This window comes from Hypanus sabinus, chromosome 1 (assembly GCF_030144855.1).
Source record: "Hypanus sabinus isolate sHypSab1 chromosome 1, sHypSab1.hap1, whole genome shotgun sequence".
In the NCBI taxonomy this organism is placed as follows: Eukaryota; Metazoa; Chordata; class Chondrichthyes; order Myliobatiformes; family Dasyatidae; genus Hypanus; species Hypanus sabinus.
This window is the reverse complement of record NC_082706.1, coordinates 69,333,787-69,352,014: the sequence shown is the minus strand read 5'-3', so window position 1 is coordinate 69,352,014 and position 18,228 is coordinate 69,333,787.

The following is an 18,228-nucleotide window of genomic DNA, read 5'->3' as shown; positions in this document are numbered from 1 at the left end:
TGGGACAGAGGACTGTGTTTGTGTAATGGGTATGAGGGAAGAATGGGTCCAAGGACTGTGTTTATGTATGTGTTTGAGGGAGGAATGGGTCAGACAACTGTGTTTCTGTAATGGGTATGAGGGAGGAATGGGACAGAGGACTGAGATTATGTTTGCGTCGGAGGGAGTAATGGGACAGCGGACAGTGTTTGTGTATGGGTATGAGGGAGGAATAGGTCAGAGGATTGTGTGTATGTGTTTGAGGGAGGAATGGGTCAGAGGACTGTGTTTGTGTATGGGTGGGAGGGAGGAATGGGTCAGAGGACTGTGTGTATGTGTTTGAGGGAGGAATGGGTCAGCGGACTGTGTTTGTGTATGGGTGGGAGGGAGGAATGGGACAGAGGACTGTGTTTGTGTATGGGTATGAGGGAGGAATGGGACAGAGGACTGTGTTTGTGTATGTGTTTGAGGGAGGAATGGGTCAGAGGATTGTGTGTATGTGTTTGAGGGAGGAATGTGTCAGAGGACTGTGTTTTGTATGGGTTGGTGGGAGGAATGGGTCAGAGGACTGTGATTATGTTTGTGTCTGAGGGAGGAATGGGACAGAGGACTGTGATTATGTTTGTGTCTGAGGGAGGAATGGGACAGAGGACTGAGTTTGTGTAATGGGTATGACGGAGGAATGGGTCAGAGGACTGTGTTTATGTATGTGTTTGAGGGAGGAATGGGTCAGACAACTGTGTATCTGTAATGGGTATGAGGGAGGAATGGGACAGAGGACTGAGATTATGTTTGCGTCGGAGGGAGTAATGGGACAGCGGACAGTGTTTGTGTATGGGTATGAGGGAGGAATGGGTCAGAGGATTGTGTGTATGTGTTTGAGGGAGGAATGGGTCAGAGGACTGTGTTTGTGTATGGGTGGGAGGAAGGAATGGGTCAGAGGACTGTGTGTATGTGTTTGAGGGAGGAATGGGACAGAGTACTGTGTTTCTGTATGGGTGGGAGGGAGGAATGGGACAGTGTTGTGTATGGGTGGGAGGGAGGAATGGGTCAGAGGAATGTTTGTGTATGGGTTGGTGGGAGGAATGGGGCAGAGGACTGTGTTTGTGTATGGGTGGGAGGGTGGAATGGGACAGAGGACTGTGATTGTGTTTGGGTATGAGGGAGGAATGGGATAGAGGACTGTTTTTGTTTATGGGTGGGAGTGAGGAATGGGGCAGAGGACTGAGTGTATGTGTTTGAGGGCGGAATTGGTCAGAGGACTGTGTTTGTGTATGGGTGGGAGGGAGGAATGGGACAGAGGACTGTGTTTGTGTATGGGTATGAGGCAGGAAAGGGACAGATGACTGTTTTTTTGTAATGGGTATGAGGGAGGAATGGGACAGAGTACTGTGATTATGTTTGGGAGAGAGGGAGGAATGGGACAGAGGACTGTGTTTGTGTAATGGGTATGAGGGAAGAATGGGTCCAAGGACTGTGTTTATGTATGTGTTTGAGGGAGGAATGGGTCAGACAACTGTGTTTCTGTAATGGGTATGAGGGAGGAATGGGACAGAGGACTGAGATTATGTTTGCGCCGGAGGGAGTAATGGGATAGCGGACAGTGTTTGTGTATGGGTATGAGGGAGGAATGGGTCAGAGGATTGTGTGTATGTGTTTGAGGGAGGAATGGGTCAGAGGACTGTGTTTGTGTATGGGTGGGAGGGAGGAATGGGTCAGAGGACTGTGTGTATGTGTTTGAGGGAGGAATGGGTCAGAGGACTGTGTTTCTGTATGGGTGGGAGGGAGCAATGGGACAGTGTTGTGTATGGGTGGGAGGGAGGAATGGGACAGAGGACTGTGTTTGTGTATGGGTATGAGGGAGGAATGGGTCAGAGGACTGTGTTTTGTATGGGTTGGTGGGAGGAATGGGGCAGAATACTCTGTTTGTGTATGGGTGGGAAGGAGGAATGTGACAGAGGACTGTGTTGCGTATGGGTGGGAGGGAGGAATGGGACAGAGGACTGTGTTTGTGAATGGGTATCAGGTAGGAATGGGGCAGAGGACTGTGTTTGTGTACAGGTATGAGGGAGGAATGGGACAGAGGAATGTGATTTTGTTTGGGTGGGAGGGAGGAATGGGACAGAGAACTGTGTTTGTGTATGGGTATGAGGGAGGAATAGGACAGCGGACTGTGTTTGTGTACAGGTATGAGGGAGGAATGGGACAGAGGACTGTGATTTTGTTTGGGTGGGAGGGAGGAATGGGACAGAGGACTCTGTTTGTGTATGGGTATGAGGGAGGAATGGGTCAGAGTACTGTGTGTATGTGTTTGAGGGAGGAATGGGTCAGAGGACTGTGTTTGTGTATGGGTGTGTGGGAGGAAAAGGACAGAGGACTGTGTTTGTGTATGGGTGGAAGGGAGGAATGGAACAGAGGACTGTGATTGTGTTTGGGTATGAGGGAGGAATGGGACAGAGGACTGTGTTTGTGTAATGGGTTTGAGGGAGGAATGGGTCAGAGGACTGTGATTATGTTTGGGAGGGAGGGAAGAATGGGACAGAGGACTGTGTTGTGTATGGGTGGGAGGGAGGAAAGGGACAGAGGACTGTGATTATTTTTTTGTATGAGGGAGGAATGGGACAGAGGACTGTGTTTGTGAATGGGTATCAGGTAGGAATGGGGCAGAGGACTGTGTTTGTGTAATGGGTATGAGGGAGGAATGGGACAGAAAACTGTGTTTGTGTATGGGTATGAGTGAGTAATGTGTCAGAGGACTGTGTTTGTGTATGTGTTTGAGGGAGGAATGGGTCAGAGGACTGTGGTTATGTATGTGTTTGAGGGAGGAATGGGTCAGAGGACTGAGTTTGTGTAATGGGTATGACGGAGGAATGGGTCAGAGGACTGTGCTTGTGTATGTGTTTGAGGGAGGAATGGGTCAGAGTACTGTGTTTCAGTGATGGGTATGAGGGTGGAATGGGTCAGCGGACTGTGTTTGTGTATGTGTTTGAGGGAAGAATTGGTCAGAGGTCTGTTTAGGTATGTGTTTGAGGGAGGAATGGGTCAGAGGACTGTGTTTTGTATGGGTGTGAGGGAGGAATGGGACAGTGGACTGTGTTTATGTATGGGTTTGAGGGAGGAATGGGACAGTGGACTGTGATTATGTTTGGGTGGGAGGGAGGAATGGGTCAGTGGACTGTGTTTGTGTATGGGTATGAGGGAGGAATAGGACAGCAGACTGTGTTTGTGTACAGGTATGAGGGAGGAATGGGACAGAGGACTGTGATTTTGTTTGGGTGGGAGGGAGGAATGGGACAGAGGACTGTGTTTGTGTATGGGTATGAGGGAGGAATAGGACAGCGGACTGTGTTTGTGTACAGGTATGAGGGAGGAATGGGACAGAGGACTGTGATTTTGTTTGGGTGGGAGGGAGGAATGGGACAGAGGACTGTGTTTGTGTATGGGTATGAGGGAGGAATGGGTCAGAGGAATGTTTGTGTATGGGTTGGTGGGAGGAATGGGGCAGAGGACTGTGTTTGTGTATGGGTGGGAGGGAGGAATGGGACAGAGGACTGTGATTGTGTTTGGGTATGAGGGAGGAATGGGATAGAGGACTGTTTTTGTGTATGGGAGGGAGTGAGGAATGGGGCAGAGGACTGAGTGTATGTGTTTGAGGGCGGAATTGGTCAGAGGACTGTGTTTATGTTTGGGAGAGAGGGAGGAATGGGACAGAGGACTGTGTTTGTGTAATGGGTATGAGGGAAGAATGGGTCCAAGGACTGTGTTTATGTATGTGTTTGAGGGAGGAATGGGTCAGACAACTGTGTTTCTGTAATGGGTATGAGGGAGGAATGGGACAGAGGACTGAGATTATGTTTGCGTCGGAGGGAGTAATGGGACTGCGGACAGTGTTTGTGTATGGGTATGAGGGAGGAATGGGACAGAGGACTGTGATTGTGTACAGGTATGAGGGAGGAATGGGACAGAGGAATGTGATTTTGTTTGGGTGGGAGGGAGGAATGGGACAGAGAACTGTGTTTGTGTATGGGTATGAGGGAGGAATAGGACAGCGGACTGTGTTTGTGTACAGGTATGAGGGAGGAATGGGACAGAGGACTGTGATTTTGTTTGGGTGGGAGGGAGGAATGGGACAGAGGACTGTGTTTGTGTATGGGTATGAGGGAGGAATGGGTCAGAGTACTGTGTGTATGTGTTTGAGGGAGGAATGGGTCAGAGGACTGTGTTTGTGTATGGGTGTGTGGGAGGAAAAGGACAGAGGACTGTGTTTGTGTATGGGTGGAAGGGAGGAATGGAACAGAGGACTGTGATTGTGTTTGGGTATGAGGGAGGAATGGGACAGAGGACTGTGTTTGTGTAATGGGTTTGAGGGAGAAATGGGTCAGAGGACTGTGATTATGTTTGGGAGGGAGGGAAGAATGGGACAGAGGACTGTGTTGTGTATGGGTGGGAGGGAGGAAAGGGACAGAGGACTGTGATTATTTTTTTGTATGAGGGAGGAATGGGACAGAGGACTGTGTTTGTGAATGGGTATCAGGTAGGAATGGGGCAGAGGACTGTCTTTGTGTAATGGGTATGAGGGAGGAATGGGACAGAAAACTGTGTTTGTGTATGGGTATGAGTGAGTAATGTGTCAGAGGACTGTGTTTGTGTATGTGTTTGAGGGAGGAATGGGTCAGAGGACTGTGGTTATGTATGTGTTTGAGGGAGGAATGGGTCAGAGGACTGAGTTTGTGTAATGGGTATGACGGAGGAATGGGTCAGAGGACTGTGCTTGTGTATGTGTTTGAGGGAGGAATGGGTCAGAGTACTGTGTTTCAGTGATGGGTATGAGGGTGGAATGGGTCAGCGGACTGTGTTTGTGTATGTGTTTGAGGGAAGAATTGGTCAGAGGTCTGTTTAGGTATGTGTTTGAGGGAGGAATGGGTCAGAGGACTGTGTTTTGTATGGGTGTGAGGGAGGAATGGGACAGTGGACTGTGTTTATGTATGGGTTTGAGGGAGGAATGGGACAGTGGACTGTGATTATGTTTGGGTGGGAGGGAGGAATGGGTCAGTGGACTGTGTTTGTGTATGGGTATGAGGGAGGAATAGGACAGCAGACTGTGTTTGTGTACAGGTATGAGGGAGGAATGGGACAGAGGACTGTGATTTTGTTTGGGTGGGAGGGAGGAATGGGACAGAGGACTGTGTTTGTGTATGGGTATGAGGGAGGAATAGGACAGCGGACTGTGTTTGTGTACAGGTATGAGGGAGGAATGGGACAGAGGACTGTGATTTTGTTTGGGTGGGAGGGAGGAATGGGACAGAGGACTGTGTTTGTGTATGGGTATGAGGGAGGAATGGGTCAGAGGAATGTTTGTGTATGGGTTGGTGGGAGGAATGGGGCAGAGGACTGTGTTTGTGTATGGGTGGGAGGGAGGAATGGGACAGAGGACTGTGATTGTGTTTGGGTATGAGGGAGGAATGGGATAGAGGACTGTTTTTGTGTATGGGAGGGAGTGAGGAATGGGGCAGAGGACTGAGTGTATGTGTTTGAGGGCGGAATTGGTCAGAGGACTGTGTTTATGTTTGGGAGAGAGGGAGGAATGGGACAGAGGACTGTGTTTGTGTAATGGGTATGAGGGAAGAATGGGTCCAAGGACTGTGTTTATGTATGTGTTTGAGGGAGGAATGGGTCAGACAACTGTGTTTCTGTAATGGGTATGAGGGAGGAATGGGACAGAGGACTGAGATTATGTTTGCGTCGGAGGGAGTAATGGGACTGCGGACAGTGTTTGTGTATGGGTATGAGGGAGGAATGGGACAGAGGACTGTGATTTTGTTTGGGTCGGATGGAGGAATGGGACAGAGGACTGTGTTTATGTATGGGTATGAGGGAGGAATGGGTCAGAGGTCTGTGTGTATGTGTTTGAGGGAGGAATGGGTCAGAGGACTGTATGTATGTGTTTGAGAGAGGAATGGGTCAGAGGACTGTGTTTGTGTATGGTTGGGAGGGAGGAATGGGACAGAGGTCTGTGTTTTGTATGGGTGGCACGGAGGAATGGGACAGAGGACTATGTTTGTGTATGGGTATGAGGGAGGAATGGGACAGAGGGCTGTTTGTGTATGGGTTTGAGGGAGGAATGGTGAAGAGGACTGTGTTTGTGTATGGGTGCGATGGAGGAATGGGACAGAGGACTGTGTTGTGTATGGGTGGGAGGGAGGAAAGTGACAGAGGACTGTGATTGTTTTTTTGTATGAGGGAGGAATGGGATATAGGACTGTGTGTATGTGTTTGAGGGAGGAATCGGTCAGAGGACTGTGTTTGTGTATGGGTGGGAGGGAGGAATGGGTCAGAGGACTGTGTGTATGTGTTTGAGGGAGAAATGGCTCAGAGGACTGTGTTTCAGTGATGGGTATGAGGGTTGAATGGGTCAGAGGACTGTGTTTGTGTATGTGTTTGAGGGAAGAATTGGTCAGAGGTCTGTTTAGGTATGTGTTTGAGGGAGGAATGGGTCAGAGGACTGTATTTTGTATGGGTGTGAGGGAGGAATGGGACAGTGGACTGTGCTTATGTATGGGTTTGAGGGAGGAATGGGACAGTGGACTGTGATTATGTTTGGGCGGGAGGGAGGAATGGGACAGAGGACTGTGTTTGTGTATGGGTATGAGGGAGGAATAGGACAGCGGACTGTGTTTGTGTACAGGTATGAGGGAGGAATGGGACAGAGGACTGTGATTTTGTTTGGGTGGGAGGGAGGAATGGGACAGAGGACTGTGTTTGTGTATGGGTATGAGGGAGGAATGGGTCAGAGGAATGTTTGTGTATGGGTTGGTGGGAGGAGTGGGGCAGAGGACTGTGTTTGTGTATGGGTGGGAGGGAGGAATGGGACAGAGGACTGTGATTGTGTTTGGGTATGAGGGAGGAATGGGATAGAGGACTGTTTTTGTGTATGGGTGGGAGTGAGGAATGGGGCAGAGGACTGAGTGTATGTGTTTGAGGGCGGAATTGGTCAGAGGACAGTGTTTGTGTATGGGTGGGAGGGAGGAATGGGACAGAGGACTGTGTTTGTGTATGGGTATGAGGCAGGAAAGGGACAGATGACTGTTTTTTGTAATGGGTATGAGGGAGGAATGGGACAGAGTACTGTGATTATGTTTGGGAGAGAGGGAGGAATGGGACAGAGGACTGTGTTTGTGTAATGGGTATGAGGGAAGAATGGGTCCAAGGACTGTGTTTATGTATGTGTTTGAGGGAGGAATGGGTCAGACAACTGTGTTTCTGTAATGGGTATGAGGGAGGAATGGGACAGAGGACTGAGATTATGTTTGCGTCGGAGGGAGTAATGGGACAGCGGACAGTGTTTGTGTATGGGTATGAGGGAGGAATGGGTCAGAGGATTGTGTGTATGTGTTTGAGGGAGGAATGGGTCAGAGGACTGTGTTTGTGTATGGGTGGGAGGGAGGAATGGGTCAGAGGACTGTGTGTATGTGTTTGAGGGAGGAATGGGTCAGAGGACTGTGTTTCTGTATGGGTGGGAGGGAGGAATGGGACAGTGTTGTGTATGGGTGGGAGGGAGGAATGGGACAGAGGACTGTGTTTGTGTATGGGTATGAGGGAGGAATGGGTCAGAGGACTGTGTTTTGTATGGGTTGGTGGGAGGAATGGGGCAGAATACTCTGTTTGTGTATGGGTGGGAAGGAGGAATGTGACAGAGGACTGTGTTGCGTATGGGTGGGAGGGAGGAATGGGACAGAGGACTGTGTTTGTGAATGGGTATCAGGTAGGAATGGGGCAGAGGACTGTGTTTGTGTACAGGTATGAGGGAGGAATGGGACAGAGGACTGTGATTTTGTTTGGGTGGGAGGGAGGAATGGGACAGAGGACTGTGTTTGTGTATGGGTATGAGGGAGGAATAGGACAGCGGACTGTGTTTGTGTACAGGTATGAGGGAGGAATGGGACAGAGGACTGTGATTTTGTTTGGGTGGGAGGGAGGAATGGGACAGAGGACTGTGTTTGTGTATGGGTATGAGGGAGGAATGGGTCAGAGGACTGTGTGTATGTGTTTGAGGGAGGAATGGGTCAGAGGACTGTGTTTGTGTATGGGTGTGTGGGAGGAAAAGGACAGAGGACTGTGTTTGTGTATGGGTGGAAGGGAGGAATGGAACAGAGGACTGTGATTGTGTTTGGGTATGAGGGAGGAATGGGACAGAGGACTGTGTTTGTGTAATGGGTTTGAGGGAGGAATGGGTCAGAGGACTGTGATTATGTTTGGGAGGGAGGGAAGAATGGGACAGAGGACTGTGTTGTGTATGGGTGGGAGGGAGGAAAGGGACAGAGGACTGTGATTATTTTTTTGTATGAGGGAGGAATGGGACAGAGGACTGTGTTTGTGAATGGGTATCAGGTAGGAATGGGGCAGAGGACTGTGTTTGTGAACAGGTATGAGGGAGGAATGGGACAGAGGACTGTGATTTTGTTTGGGTGGGTGGGAGGAATGGGACAGAGGACTGTGTTTGTGTATGGGTATGAGTGAGTAATGTGTCATAGGACTGTGTTTGTGTATGTGTTTGAGGGAGGAATGGGTCAGAGGACTGTGTTTATGTATGTGTTTGAGGGAAGAATGGGTCAGAGGACTGAGTTTGTGTAATGGGTATGACGGAGGAATGGGTCAGAGGACTGTGCTTGTGTATGTGTTTGAGGGAGGAATGGGTCAGAGTACTGTGTTTCAGTGATGGGTATGAGGGTGGAATGGGTCAGAGGACTGTGTTTGTGTATGTGTTTGAGGGAAGAATTGGTCAGAGGTCTGTTTAGGTATGTGTTTGAGGGAGGAATGGGTCAGAGGACTGTGTTTTGTATGGGTGTGAGGGAGGAATGGGACAGTGGACTGTGTTTATGTATGGGTTTGAGGGAGGAATGGGACAGTGGACTGTGATTATGTTTGGGTGGGACGGAGGAATGGGACAGAGGACTGTGTTTGTGTATGGGTATGAGGGAGGAATAGGACAGCGGACTGTGTTTGTGTACAGGTATGAGGGAGGATGGGACAGAGGACTGTGATTTTGTTTGGGTGGGAGGGAGGAATGGGACAGAGGACAGTGTTTGTGTATGGGTATGAGGGAGGAATAGGACAGCGGACTGTGTTTGTGTACAGGTATGAGGGAGGAATGGGACAGAGGACTGTGATTTTGTTTGGGTGGGAGGGAGGAATGGGATAGAGGACTGTGTTTTTGTATGGGTATGAGGGAGGAATGGGTCAGAGGAATGTTTGTGTATGGGTTGGTGGGAGGAATGGGGCAGAGGACTGTGTTTGTGTATGGGTGGGAGGGAGGAATGGGACAGAGGACTGTGATTGTGTTTGGGTATGAGGGAGGAATGGGATAGAGGACTGTTTTTGTGTATGGGTGGGAGTGAGGAATGGGGCAGAGGACTGAGTGTATGTGTTTGAGGGCGGAATTGGTCAGAGGACTGTGTTTGTGTATGGGTGGGAGGGAGGAATGGGACAGAGGACTGTGTTTGTGTATGGGTATGAGGCAGGAAAGGGACAGATGACTGTTTTTTTGTAATGTGTATGAGGGAGGAATGGGACAGAGTACTGTGATTATGTTTGGGAGAGAGGGAGGAATGGGACAGAGGACTGTGTTTGTGTAATGGGTATGAGGGAAGAATGGGTCCAAGGACTGTGTTTATGTATGTGTTTGAGGGAGGAATGGGTCAGACAACTGTGTTTCTGTAATGGGTATGAGGGAGGAATGGGACAGAGGACTGAGATTATGTTTGCGTCGGAGGGAGTAATGGGACTGCGGACCGTGTTTGTGTATGGGTATGAGGGAGGAATGGGACAGAGGACTGTGATTTTGTTTGGGTCGGATGGAGGAATGGGACAGAGGACTGTGTTTATGTATGGGTATGAGGGAGGAATGGGTCAGAGGTCTGTGTGTATGTGTTTGAGGGAGGAATGGGTCAGAGGACTGTATGTATGTGTTTGAGAGAGGAATGGGTCAGAGGACTGTGTTTGTGTATGGTTGGGAGGGAGGAATGGGACAGAGGTCTGAGATTATGTTTGCGTCGGAGGGAGTAATGGGACAGCGGACAGTGTTTGTGTATGGGTATGAGGGAGGAATGGGTCAGAGGATTGTGTGTATGTGTTTGAGGGAGGAATGGGTCAGAGGACTGTGTTTGTGTATGGGTGGGAGGGAGGAATGGGTCAGAGGACTGTGTGTATGTGTTTGAGGGAGGAATGGGTCAGAGGACTGTGTTTCTGTATGGGTGGGAGGGAGGAATGGGACAGTGTTGTGTATGGGTGGGAGGGAGGAATGGGACAGAGGACTGTGTTTGTGTATGGGTATGAGGGAGGAATGGGTCAGAGGACTGTGTTTTGTATGGGTTGGTGGGAGGAATGGGGCAGAATACTCTGTTTGTGTATGGGTGGGAAGGAGGAATGTGACAGAGGACTGTGTTGCGTATGGGTGGGAGGGAGGAATGGGACAGAGGACTGTGTTTGTGAATGGGTATCAGGTAGGAATGGGGCAGAGGACTGTGTTTGTGTACAGGTATGAGGGAGGAATGGGACAGAGGACTGTGATTTTGTTTGGGTGGGAGGGAGGAATGGGACAGAGGACTGTGTTTGTGTATGGGTATGAGGGAGGAATAGGACAGCGGACTGTGTTTGTGTACAGGTATGAGGGAGGAATGGGACAGAGGACTGTGATTTTGTTTGGGTGGGAGGGAGGAATGGGACAGAGGACTGTGTTTGTGTATGGGTATGAGGGAGGAATGGGTCAGAGGACTGTGTGTATGTGTTTGAGGGAGGAATGGGTCAGAGGACTGTGTTTGTGTATGGGTGTGTGGGAGGAAAAGGACAGAGGACTGTGTTTGTGTATGGGTGGAAGGGAGGAATGGAACAGAGGACTGTGATTGTGTTTGGGTATGAGGGAGGAATGGGACAGAGGACTGTGTTTGTGTAATGGGTTTGAGGGAGGAATGGGTCAGAGGACTGTGATTATGTTTGGGAGGGAGGGAAGAATGGGACAGAGGACTGTGTTGTGTATGGGTGGGAGGGAGGAAAGGGACAGAGGACTGTGATTATTTTTTTGTATGAGGGAGGAATGGGACAGAGGACTGAGTTTGTGAATGGGTATCAGGTAGGAATGGGGCAGAGGACTGTGTTTGTGAACAGGTATGAGGGAGGAATGGGACAGAGGACTGTGATTTTGTTTGGGTGGGTGGGAGGAATGGGACAGAGGACTGTGTTTGTGTATGGGTATGAGTGAGTAATGTGTCATAGGACTGTGTTTGTGTATGTGTTTGAGGGAGGAATGGGTCAGAGGACTGTGTTTATGTATGTGTTTGAGGGAAGAATGGGTCAGAGGACTGAGTTTGTGTAATGGGTATGACGGAGGAATGGGTCAGAGGACTGTGCTTGTGTATGTGTTTGAGGGAGGAATGGGTCAGAGTACTGTGTTTCAGTGATGGGTATGAGGGTGGAATGGGTCAGAGGACTGTGTTTGTGTATGTGTTTGAGGGAAGAATTGGTCAGAGGTCTGTTTAGGTATGTGTTTGAGGGAGGAATGGGTCAGAGGGCTGTGTTTTGTATGGGTGTGAGGGAGGAATGGGACAGTGGACTGTGTTTATGTATGGGTTTGAGGGAGGAATGGGACAGTGGACTGTGATTATGTTTGGGTGGGACGGAGGAATGGGACAGAGGACTGTGTTTGTGTATGGGTATGAGGGAGGAATAGGACAGCGGACTGTGTTTGTGTACAGGTATGAGGGAGGAATGGGACAGAGGACTGTGATTTTGTTTGGGTGGGAGGGAGGAATGGGACAGAGGACTGTGTTTGTGTATGGGTATGAGGGAGGAATAGGACAGCGGACTGTGTTTGTGTACAGGTATGAGGGAGGAATGGGACAGAGGACTGTGATTTTGTTTGGGTGGGAGGGAGGAATGGGATAGAGGACTGTGTTTTTGTATGGGTATGAGGGAGGAATGGGTCAGAGGAATGTTTGTGTATGGGTTGGTGGGAGGAATGGGGCAGAGGACTGTGTTTGTGTATGGGTGGGAGGGAGGAATGGGACAGAGGACTGTGATTGTGTTTGGGTATGAGGGAGGAATGGGATAGAGGACTGTTTTTGTGTATGGGTGGGAGTGAGGAATGGGGCAGAGGACTGAGTGTATGTGTTTGAGGGCGGAATTGGTCAGAGGACTGTGTTTGTGTATGGGTGGGAGGGAGGAATGGGACAGAGGACTGTGTTTGTGTATGGGTATGAGGCAGGAAAGGGACAGATGACTGTTTTTTTGTAATGGGTATGAGGGAGGAATGGGACAGAGTACTGTGATTATGTTTGGGAGAGAGGGAGGAATGGGACAGAGGACTGTGATTGTGTAATGGGTATGAGGGAAGAACGGGTCCAAGGACTGTGTTTATGTATGTGTTTGAGGGAGGAATGGGTCAGACAACTGTGTTTCTGTAATGGGTATGAGGGAGGAATGGGACAGAGGACTGAGATTATGTTTGCGTCGGAGGGAGTAATGGGACTGCGGACAGTGTTTGTGTATGGGTATGAGGGAGGAATGGGACAGAGGACTGTGATTTTGTTTGGGTCGGATGGAGGAATGGGACAGAGGACTGTGTTTATGTATGGGTATGAGGGAGGAATGGGTCAGAGGTCTGTGTGTATGTGTTTGAGGGAGGAATGGGTCAGAGGACTGTATGTATGTGTTTGAGAGAGGAATGGGTCAGAGGACTGTGTTTGTGTATGGTTGGGAGGGAGGAATGGGACAGGTCTGTGTTCTGTATGGGTGGCACGGAGGAATGGGACAGAGGACTATGTTTGTGTATGGGTATGAGGGAGGAATGGGTCAGAGGGCTGTTTGTGTATGGGTTTGAGGGAGGAATGGTGAAGAGGACTGTGTTTGTGTATGGGTGCGATGGAGGAATGGGACAGAGGACTGTGTTGTGTATGGGTGGGAGGGAGGAAAGTGACAGAGGACTGTGATTGTTTTTTTGTATGAGGGAGGAATGGGACAGAGGACTGTGTGTATGTGTTTGAGGGAGGAATCGGTCAGAGGACTGTGTTTGTGTATGGGTGGGAGGGAGGAATGGGTCAGAGGACTGTGTGTATGTGTTTGAGGGAGGAATGGCTCAGAGGACTGTGTTTCAGTGATGGGTATGAGGGTTGAATGGGTCAGAGGACTGTGTTTGTGTATGTGTTTGAGGGAAGAATTGGTCAGAGGTCTGTTTAGGTAAGTGTTTGAGGGAGGAATGGGTCAGAGGACTGTATTTTGTATGGGTGTGAGGGAGGAATGGGACAGTGGACTGTGCTTATGTATGGGTTTGAGGGAGGAATGGGACAGTGGACTGTGATTATGTTTGGGCGGGAGGGAGGAATGGGACAGAGGACTGTGTTTGTGTATGGGTATGAGGGAGGAATAGGACAGCGGACTGTGTTTGTGTACAGGTATGAGGGAGGAATGGGACAGAGGACTGTGATTTTGTTTGGGTGGGAGGGAGGAATGGGACAGAGGACTGTGTTTGTGTATGGGTATGAGGGAGGAATGGGTCAGAGGAATGTTTGTGTATGGGTTGGTGGGAGGAGTGGGGCAGAGGACTGTGTTTGTGTATGGGTGGGAGGGAGGAATGGGACAGAGGACTGTGATTGTGTTTGGGTATGAGGGAGGAATGGGATAGAGGACTGTTTTTGTGTATGGGTGGGAGTGAGGAATGGGGCAGAGGACTGAGTGTATGTGTTTGAGGGCGGAATTGGTCAGAGGACAGTGTTTGTGTATGGGTGGGAGGGAGGAATGGGACAGAGGACTGTGTTTGTGTATGGGTATGAGGCAGGAAAGGGACAGATGACTGTTTTTTTGTAATGGGTATGAGGGAGGAATGGGACAGAGTACTGTGATTATGTTTGGGACAGAGGGAGGAATGGGACAGAGGACTGTGTTTGTGTAATGGGTATGAGGGAAGAATGGGTCCAAGGACTGTGTTTATGTATGTGCTTGAGGGAGGAATGGGTCAGACAACTGTGTTTCTGTAATAGGTATGAGGGAGGAATGGGACAGAGGACAGAGATTATGTTTGCGTCGGAGGGAGTAATGGGACAGCGGACAGTGTTTGTGTATGGGTATGAGGGAGGAATTGGTCAGAGGACTGTGTGTATGTGTTTGAGGGAGGAATGGGTCAGAGAACTGTTTTTGTATGGGTTTGTGGGAGGAATGGGGAAGAGGACTGTGTTTGTGTATGGGTGCGAGGGAGGAATGGGACAGAGGACTGTGTTGTGTATGGGTGGGAGGGAGGAAAGTGACAGAGGACTGTGATTGTTTTTTTGTATGAGGTAGGAATGGGACAGAGGACTGTGTGTATGTGTTTGAGGGAGGAATCGGTCAGAGGACTGTGTTTGTGTATGGGTGGGAGGGAGGAATGGGTCAGAGGACTGTGTTTGTGTATGGGTGGGAGGGAGGAATGGGTCAGAGGACTGTGTTTGTGTATGGGTGGGAGGGAGGAATGGGTCAGAGGACTTTGTTTGTGTATGGGTGGGAGGGAGGAATGAGACAGTGTTTTGTATCGGTGGGAGGGAGGAATGGGACAGAGGACTGTGTTTGTGTATGGGTATGAGGGAGGAATGGGTCAGAGGACTGTGTTTTGTATGGGTTGGTGTGAGGAATGGGGCAGAGGACTGTGTTTGTGTATGGGTGTGAGGGAGGAATGTGACAGAGGACTGTGTTGCGTATGGGTGGGAGGGAGGAATGGGACAGAGGACTGTGTTTGTGAATGGGTATCCGGGAGAAATGGGGCCGAGGACTGTGTTTGTGTATGTGTTTGAGGGAGGAATGGGTCAGAGGACTGTGTGTATGTGTTTGAGGGAGGAATGGGTCAGAGGACTGTGTTTGTGTATGGGTGTGTGGGAGGAAAAGGACAGAGGACTGTGTTTGTGTATGGGTGGAAGGGAGGAATGGGACAGAGGACTGTGTTTATGTATGGGTTTGAGGGAGGAATGGGACAGCGGACAGTGTTTGTGTATGGGTATGAGGGAGGAATGGGACAGAGGACTGTGATTTTGTTTGGGTCGGATAGAGGAATGGGACAGAGGACTGTGTTTATGTATGGGTATGAGGGAGGAATGGGTCAGAGGACTGTATGTATGTGTTTGAGAGAGGAATGGGTCAGAGGACTGTGTTTGTGTATGGTTGGGAGGGAGGAATGGGACAGAGGACTGTGTTTCTGAATGGGTATCAGGGAGGAATGGGGCAGAGGACTGTGTTTGTGTATGCGTTTGAGGGAGGAATGGGTCAGAGGACTGTGTGTATGTGTTTGAGGGAGGAATGGGTCAGATGACTGTGTTTGTGTATGGGTGTGTGGGAGGAAAAGGACAGAGGACTGTGTTTGTGTATGGTTGGGAGGGAGGAATGGGACAGAGGACTGTGTTTCTGAATGGGTATCAGGGAGGAATGGGGCAGAGGACTGTGTTTGTGTATGCGTTTGAGGGAGGAATGGGTCAGAGGACTGTGTGTATGTGTTTGAGGGAGGAATGGGTCAGATGACTGTGTTTGTGTATGGGTGTGTGGGAGGAAAAGGACAGAGGACTGTGTTTGTGTATGGGTGGAAGGGAGGAATGGGACAGAGGACTGTGATTGTGTTTGGGTATGTGTGAGGAATGGGATAGAGGACTCTTTTTGTGTATGGGTGGGAGTGAGGAATGGGGCAGAGGACTGAGTGTATATGTTTGAGGGCGGAATTGGTCAGAGGACTGTGTTTGTGTATGGGTGGGAGGGAGGAATGGGACAGAGGACTGTGTTTGTGTATGGGTATGAGGCAGGAAAGGGACAGATGACTGTTTTTTTGTAATGGGTATGAGGGAGGAATGGGACAGAGTACTGTGATTATGTTTGGGAGAGAGGGAGGAATGGGACAGAGGACTGTGTTTGTGTAATGGGTATGAGGGAAGAATGGGTCCAAGGACTGTGTTTATGTATGTGTTTGAGGGAGGAATGGGTCAGACAACTGTGTTACTGTAATGGGTATGAGGGAGTAATGGGACAGAGGACTGAGATTATGTTTGCGTCGGAGGGAGTAATGGGACTGCGGACAGTGTTTGTGTATAGGTATGAGGGAGGAATGGGACAGAGGACTGTGATTTTGTTTGGGTCAGATGGAGGAATGGGACAGAGGACTGTGTTTGTGTAATGGGTATGAGGGAAGAATGGGTCCAAGGACTGTGTTTATGTATGTGTTTGAGGGAGGAATGGGTCAGACAACTGTGTTTCTGTAATGGGTATGAGGGAGGAATGGGACAGAGGACTGAGATTATGTTTGCGTCGGAGGGAGTAATGGGACTGCGGACAGTGTTTGTGTATGGGTATGAGGGAGGAATGGGACAGAGGACTGTGATTTTGTTTGGGTCGGATGGAGGAATGGGACAGAGGACTGTGTTTATGTATGGGTATGAGGGAGGAATGGGTCAGAGGTCTGTGTGTATGTGTTTGAGGGAGGAATGGGTCAGAGGACTGTATGTATGTGTTTGAGAGAGGAATGGGTCAGAGGACTGTGTTTGTGTATGGTTGGGAGGGAGGAATGGGACAGAGGACTGTGTTCTGTATGGGTGGCACGGAGGAATGGGACAGAGGACTATGTTTGTGTATGGATATGAGGGAGGAATGGGTCAGAGGGCTGTTTGTGTATGGGTTTGAGGGAGGAATGGTGAAGAGGACTGTGTTTGTGTATGGGTGCGATGGAGGAATGGGACAGAGGACTGTGTTGTGTATGGGTGGGAGGGAGGAATGGGACAGAGGACTGTGATTGTGTTTGGGTATGAGGGAGGAATGGGATAGAGGACTGTTTTTGTGTATGGGTGGGAGTGAGGAATGGGGCAGAGGACTGAGTGTATGTGTTTGAGGGCGGAATTGGTCAGAGGACAGTGTTTGCGTATGGGTGGGAGGGAGGAATGGGACAGAGGACTGTGTTTGTGTATGGGTATGAGGCAGGAAAGGGACAGATGACTGTTTTTTTGTAATGGGTATGAGGGAGGAATGGGACAGAGTACTGTGATTGTTTTTTTGTATGAGGGAGGAATGGGACAGTGGACTGTGATTATGTTTGGACGGGAGGGAGGAATGGGACAGAGGACTGTGTTTGTGTATGGGTATGAGGGAGGAATAGGACAGCGGTCTGTGTTTGTGTACAGGTATGAGGGAGGAATGGGACAGAGGACTGTGATTTTGTTTGGGTGGGAGGGTGGAATGGGACAGAGGACTGTGTTTGTGTATGGGTATGAGGGAGGAATGGGTCAGAGGAATGTTTGTGTTTGGGTTGGTGGGAGGAGTGGGGCAGAGGACTGTGTTTGTGTATGGGTGGGAGGGAGGAATGGGACAGAGGACTGTGATTGTGTTTGGGTATGAGGGAGGAATGGGATAGAGGACTGTTTTTGTGTATGGGTGGGAGTGAGGAATGGGGCAGAGGACTGAGTGTATGTGTTTGAGGGCGGAATTGGTCAGAGGACAGTGTTTGTGTATGGGTGGGAGGGAGGAATGGGACAGAGGACTGTGTTTGTGTATGGGGATGAGGCAGGAAAGGGACAGATGACTGTTTTTTTGTAATGGGTATGAGGGAGGAATGGGACAGAGTACTGTGATTATGTTTGGGAGAGAGGGAGGAATGGGACAGAGGACTGTGTTTGTGTAATGGGTATGAGGGAAGAATGGGTCCAAGGACTATGTTTATGTATGTGTTTGAGGGAGGAATGGGTCAGACAACTGTGTTTCTGTAATGGGTATGAGGGAGGAATGGGACAGAGGACTGTGTTTTTGTTTGGGTCGGATGGAGGAATGGGACAGAGGACTGTGTTTATGTATGGGTATGAGGGAGGAATGGGTCAGAGGTCTGTGTGTATGTGTTTGAGGGAGGAATGGGTCAGAGGACTGTATGTATGTGTTTGAGAGAGGAATGGGTCAGAGGACTGTGTTTGTGTATGGTTGGGAGGGAGGAATGGGACAGAGGTCTGTGTTCTGTATGGGTGGCACGGAGGAATGGGACAGAGGACTATGTTTGTGTATGGGTATGAGGGAGGAATGGGTCAGAGGGCTGTTTGTGTGTGGGTTTGAGGGAGGAATGGTGAAGAGGACTGTGTTTGTGTATGGGTGCGATGGAGGAATGGGACAGAGGACTGTGTTGTGTATGGGTGGGAGGGAGGAAAGTGACAGAGGACTGTGATTGTTTTTTTGTATGAGGGAGGAATGGGACAGAGGACTGTGTGTATGTGTTTGAGG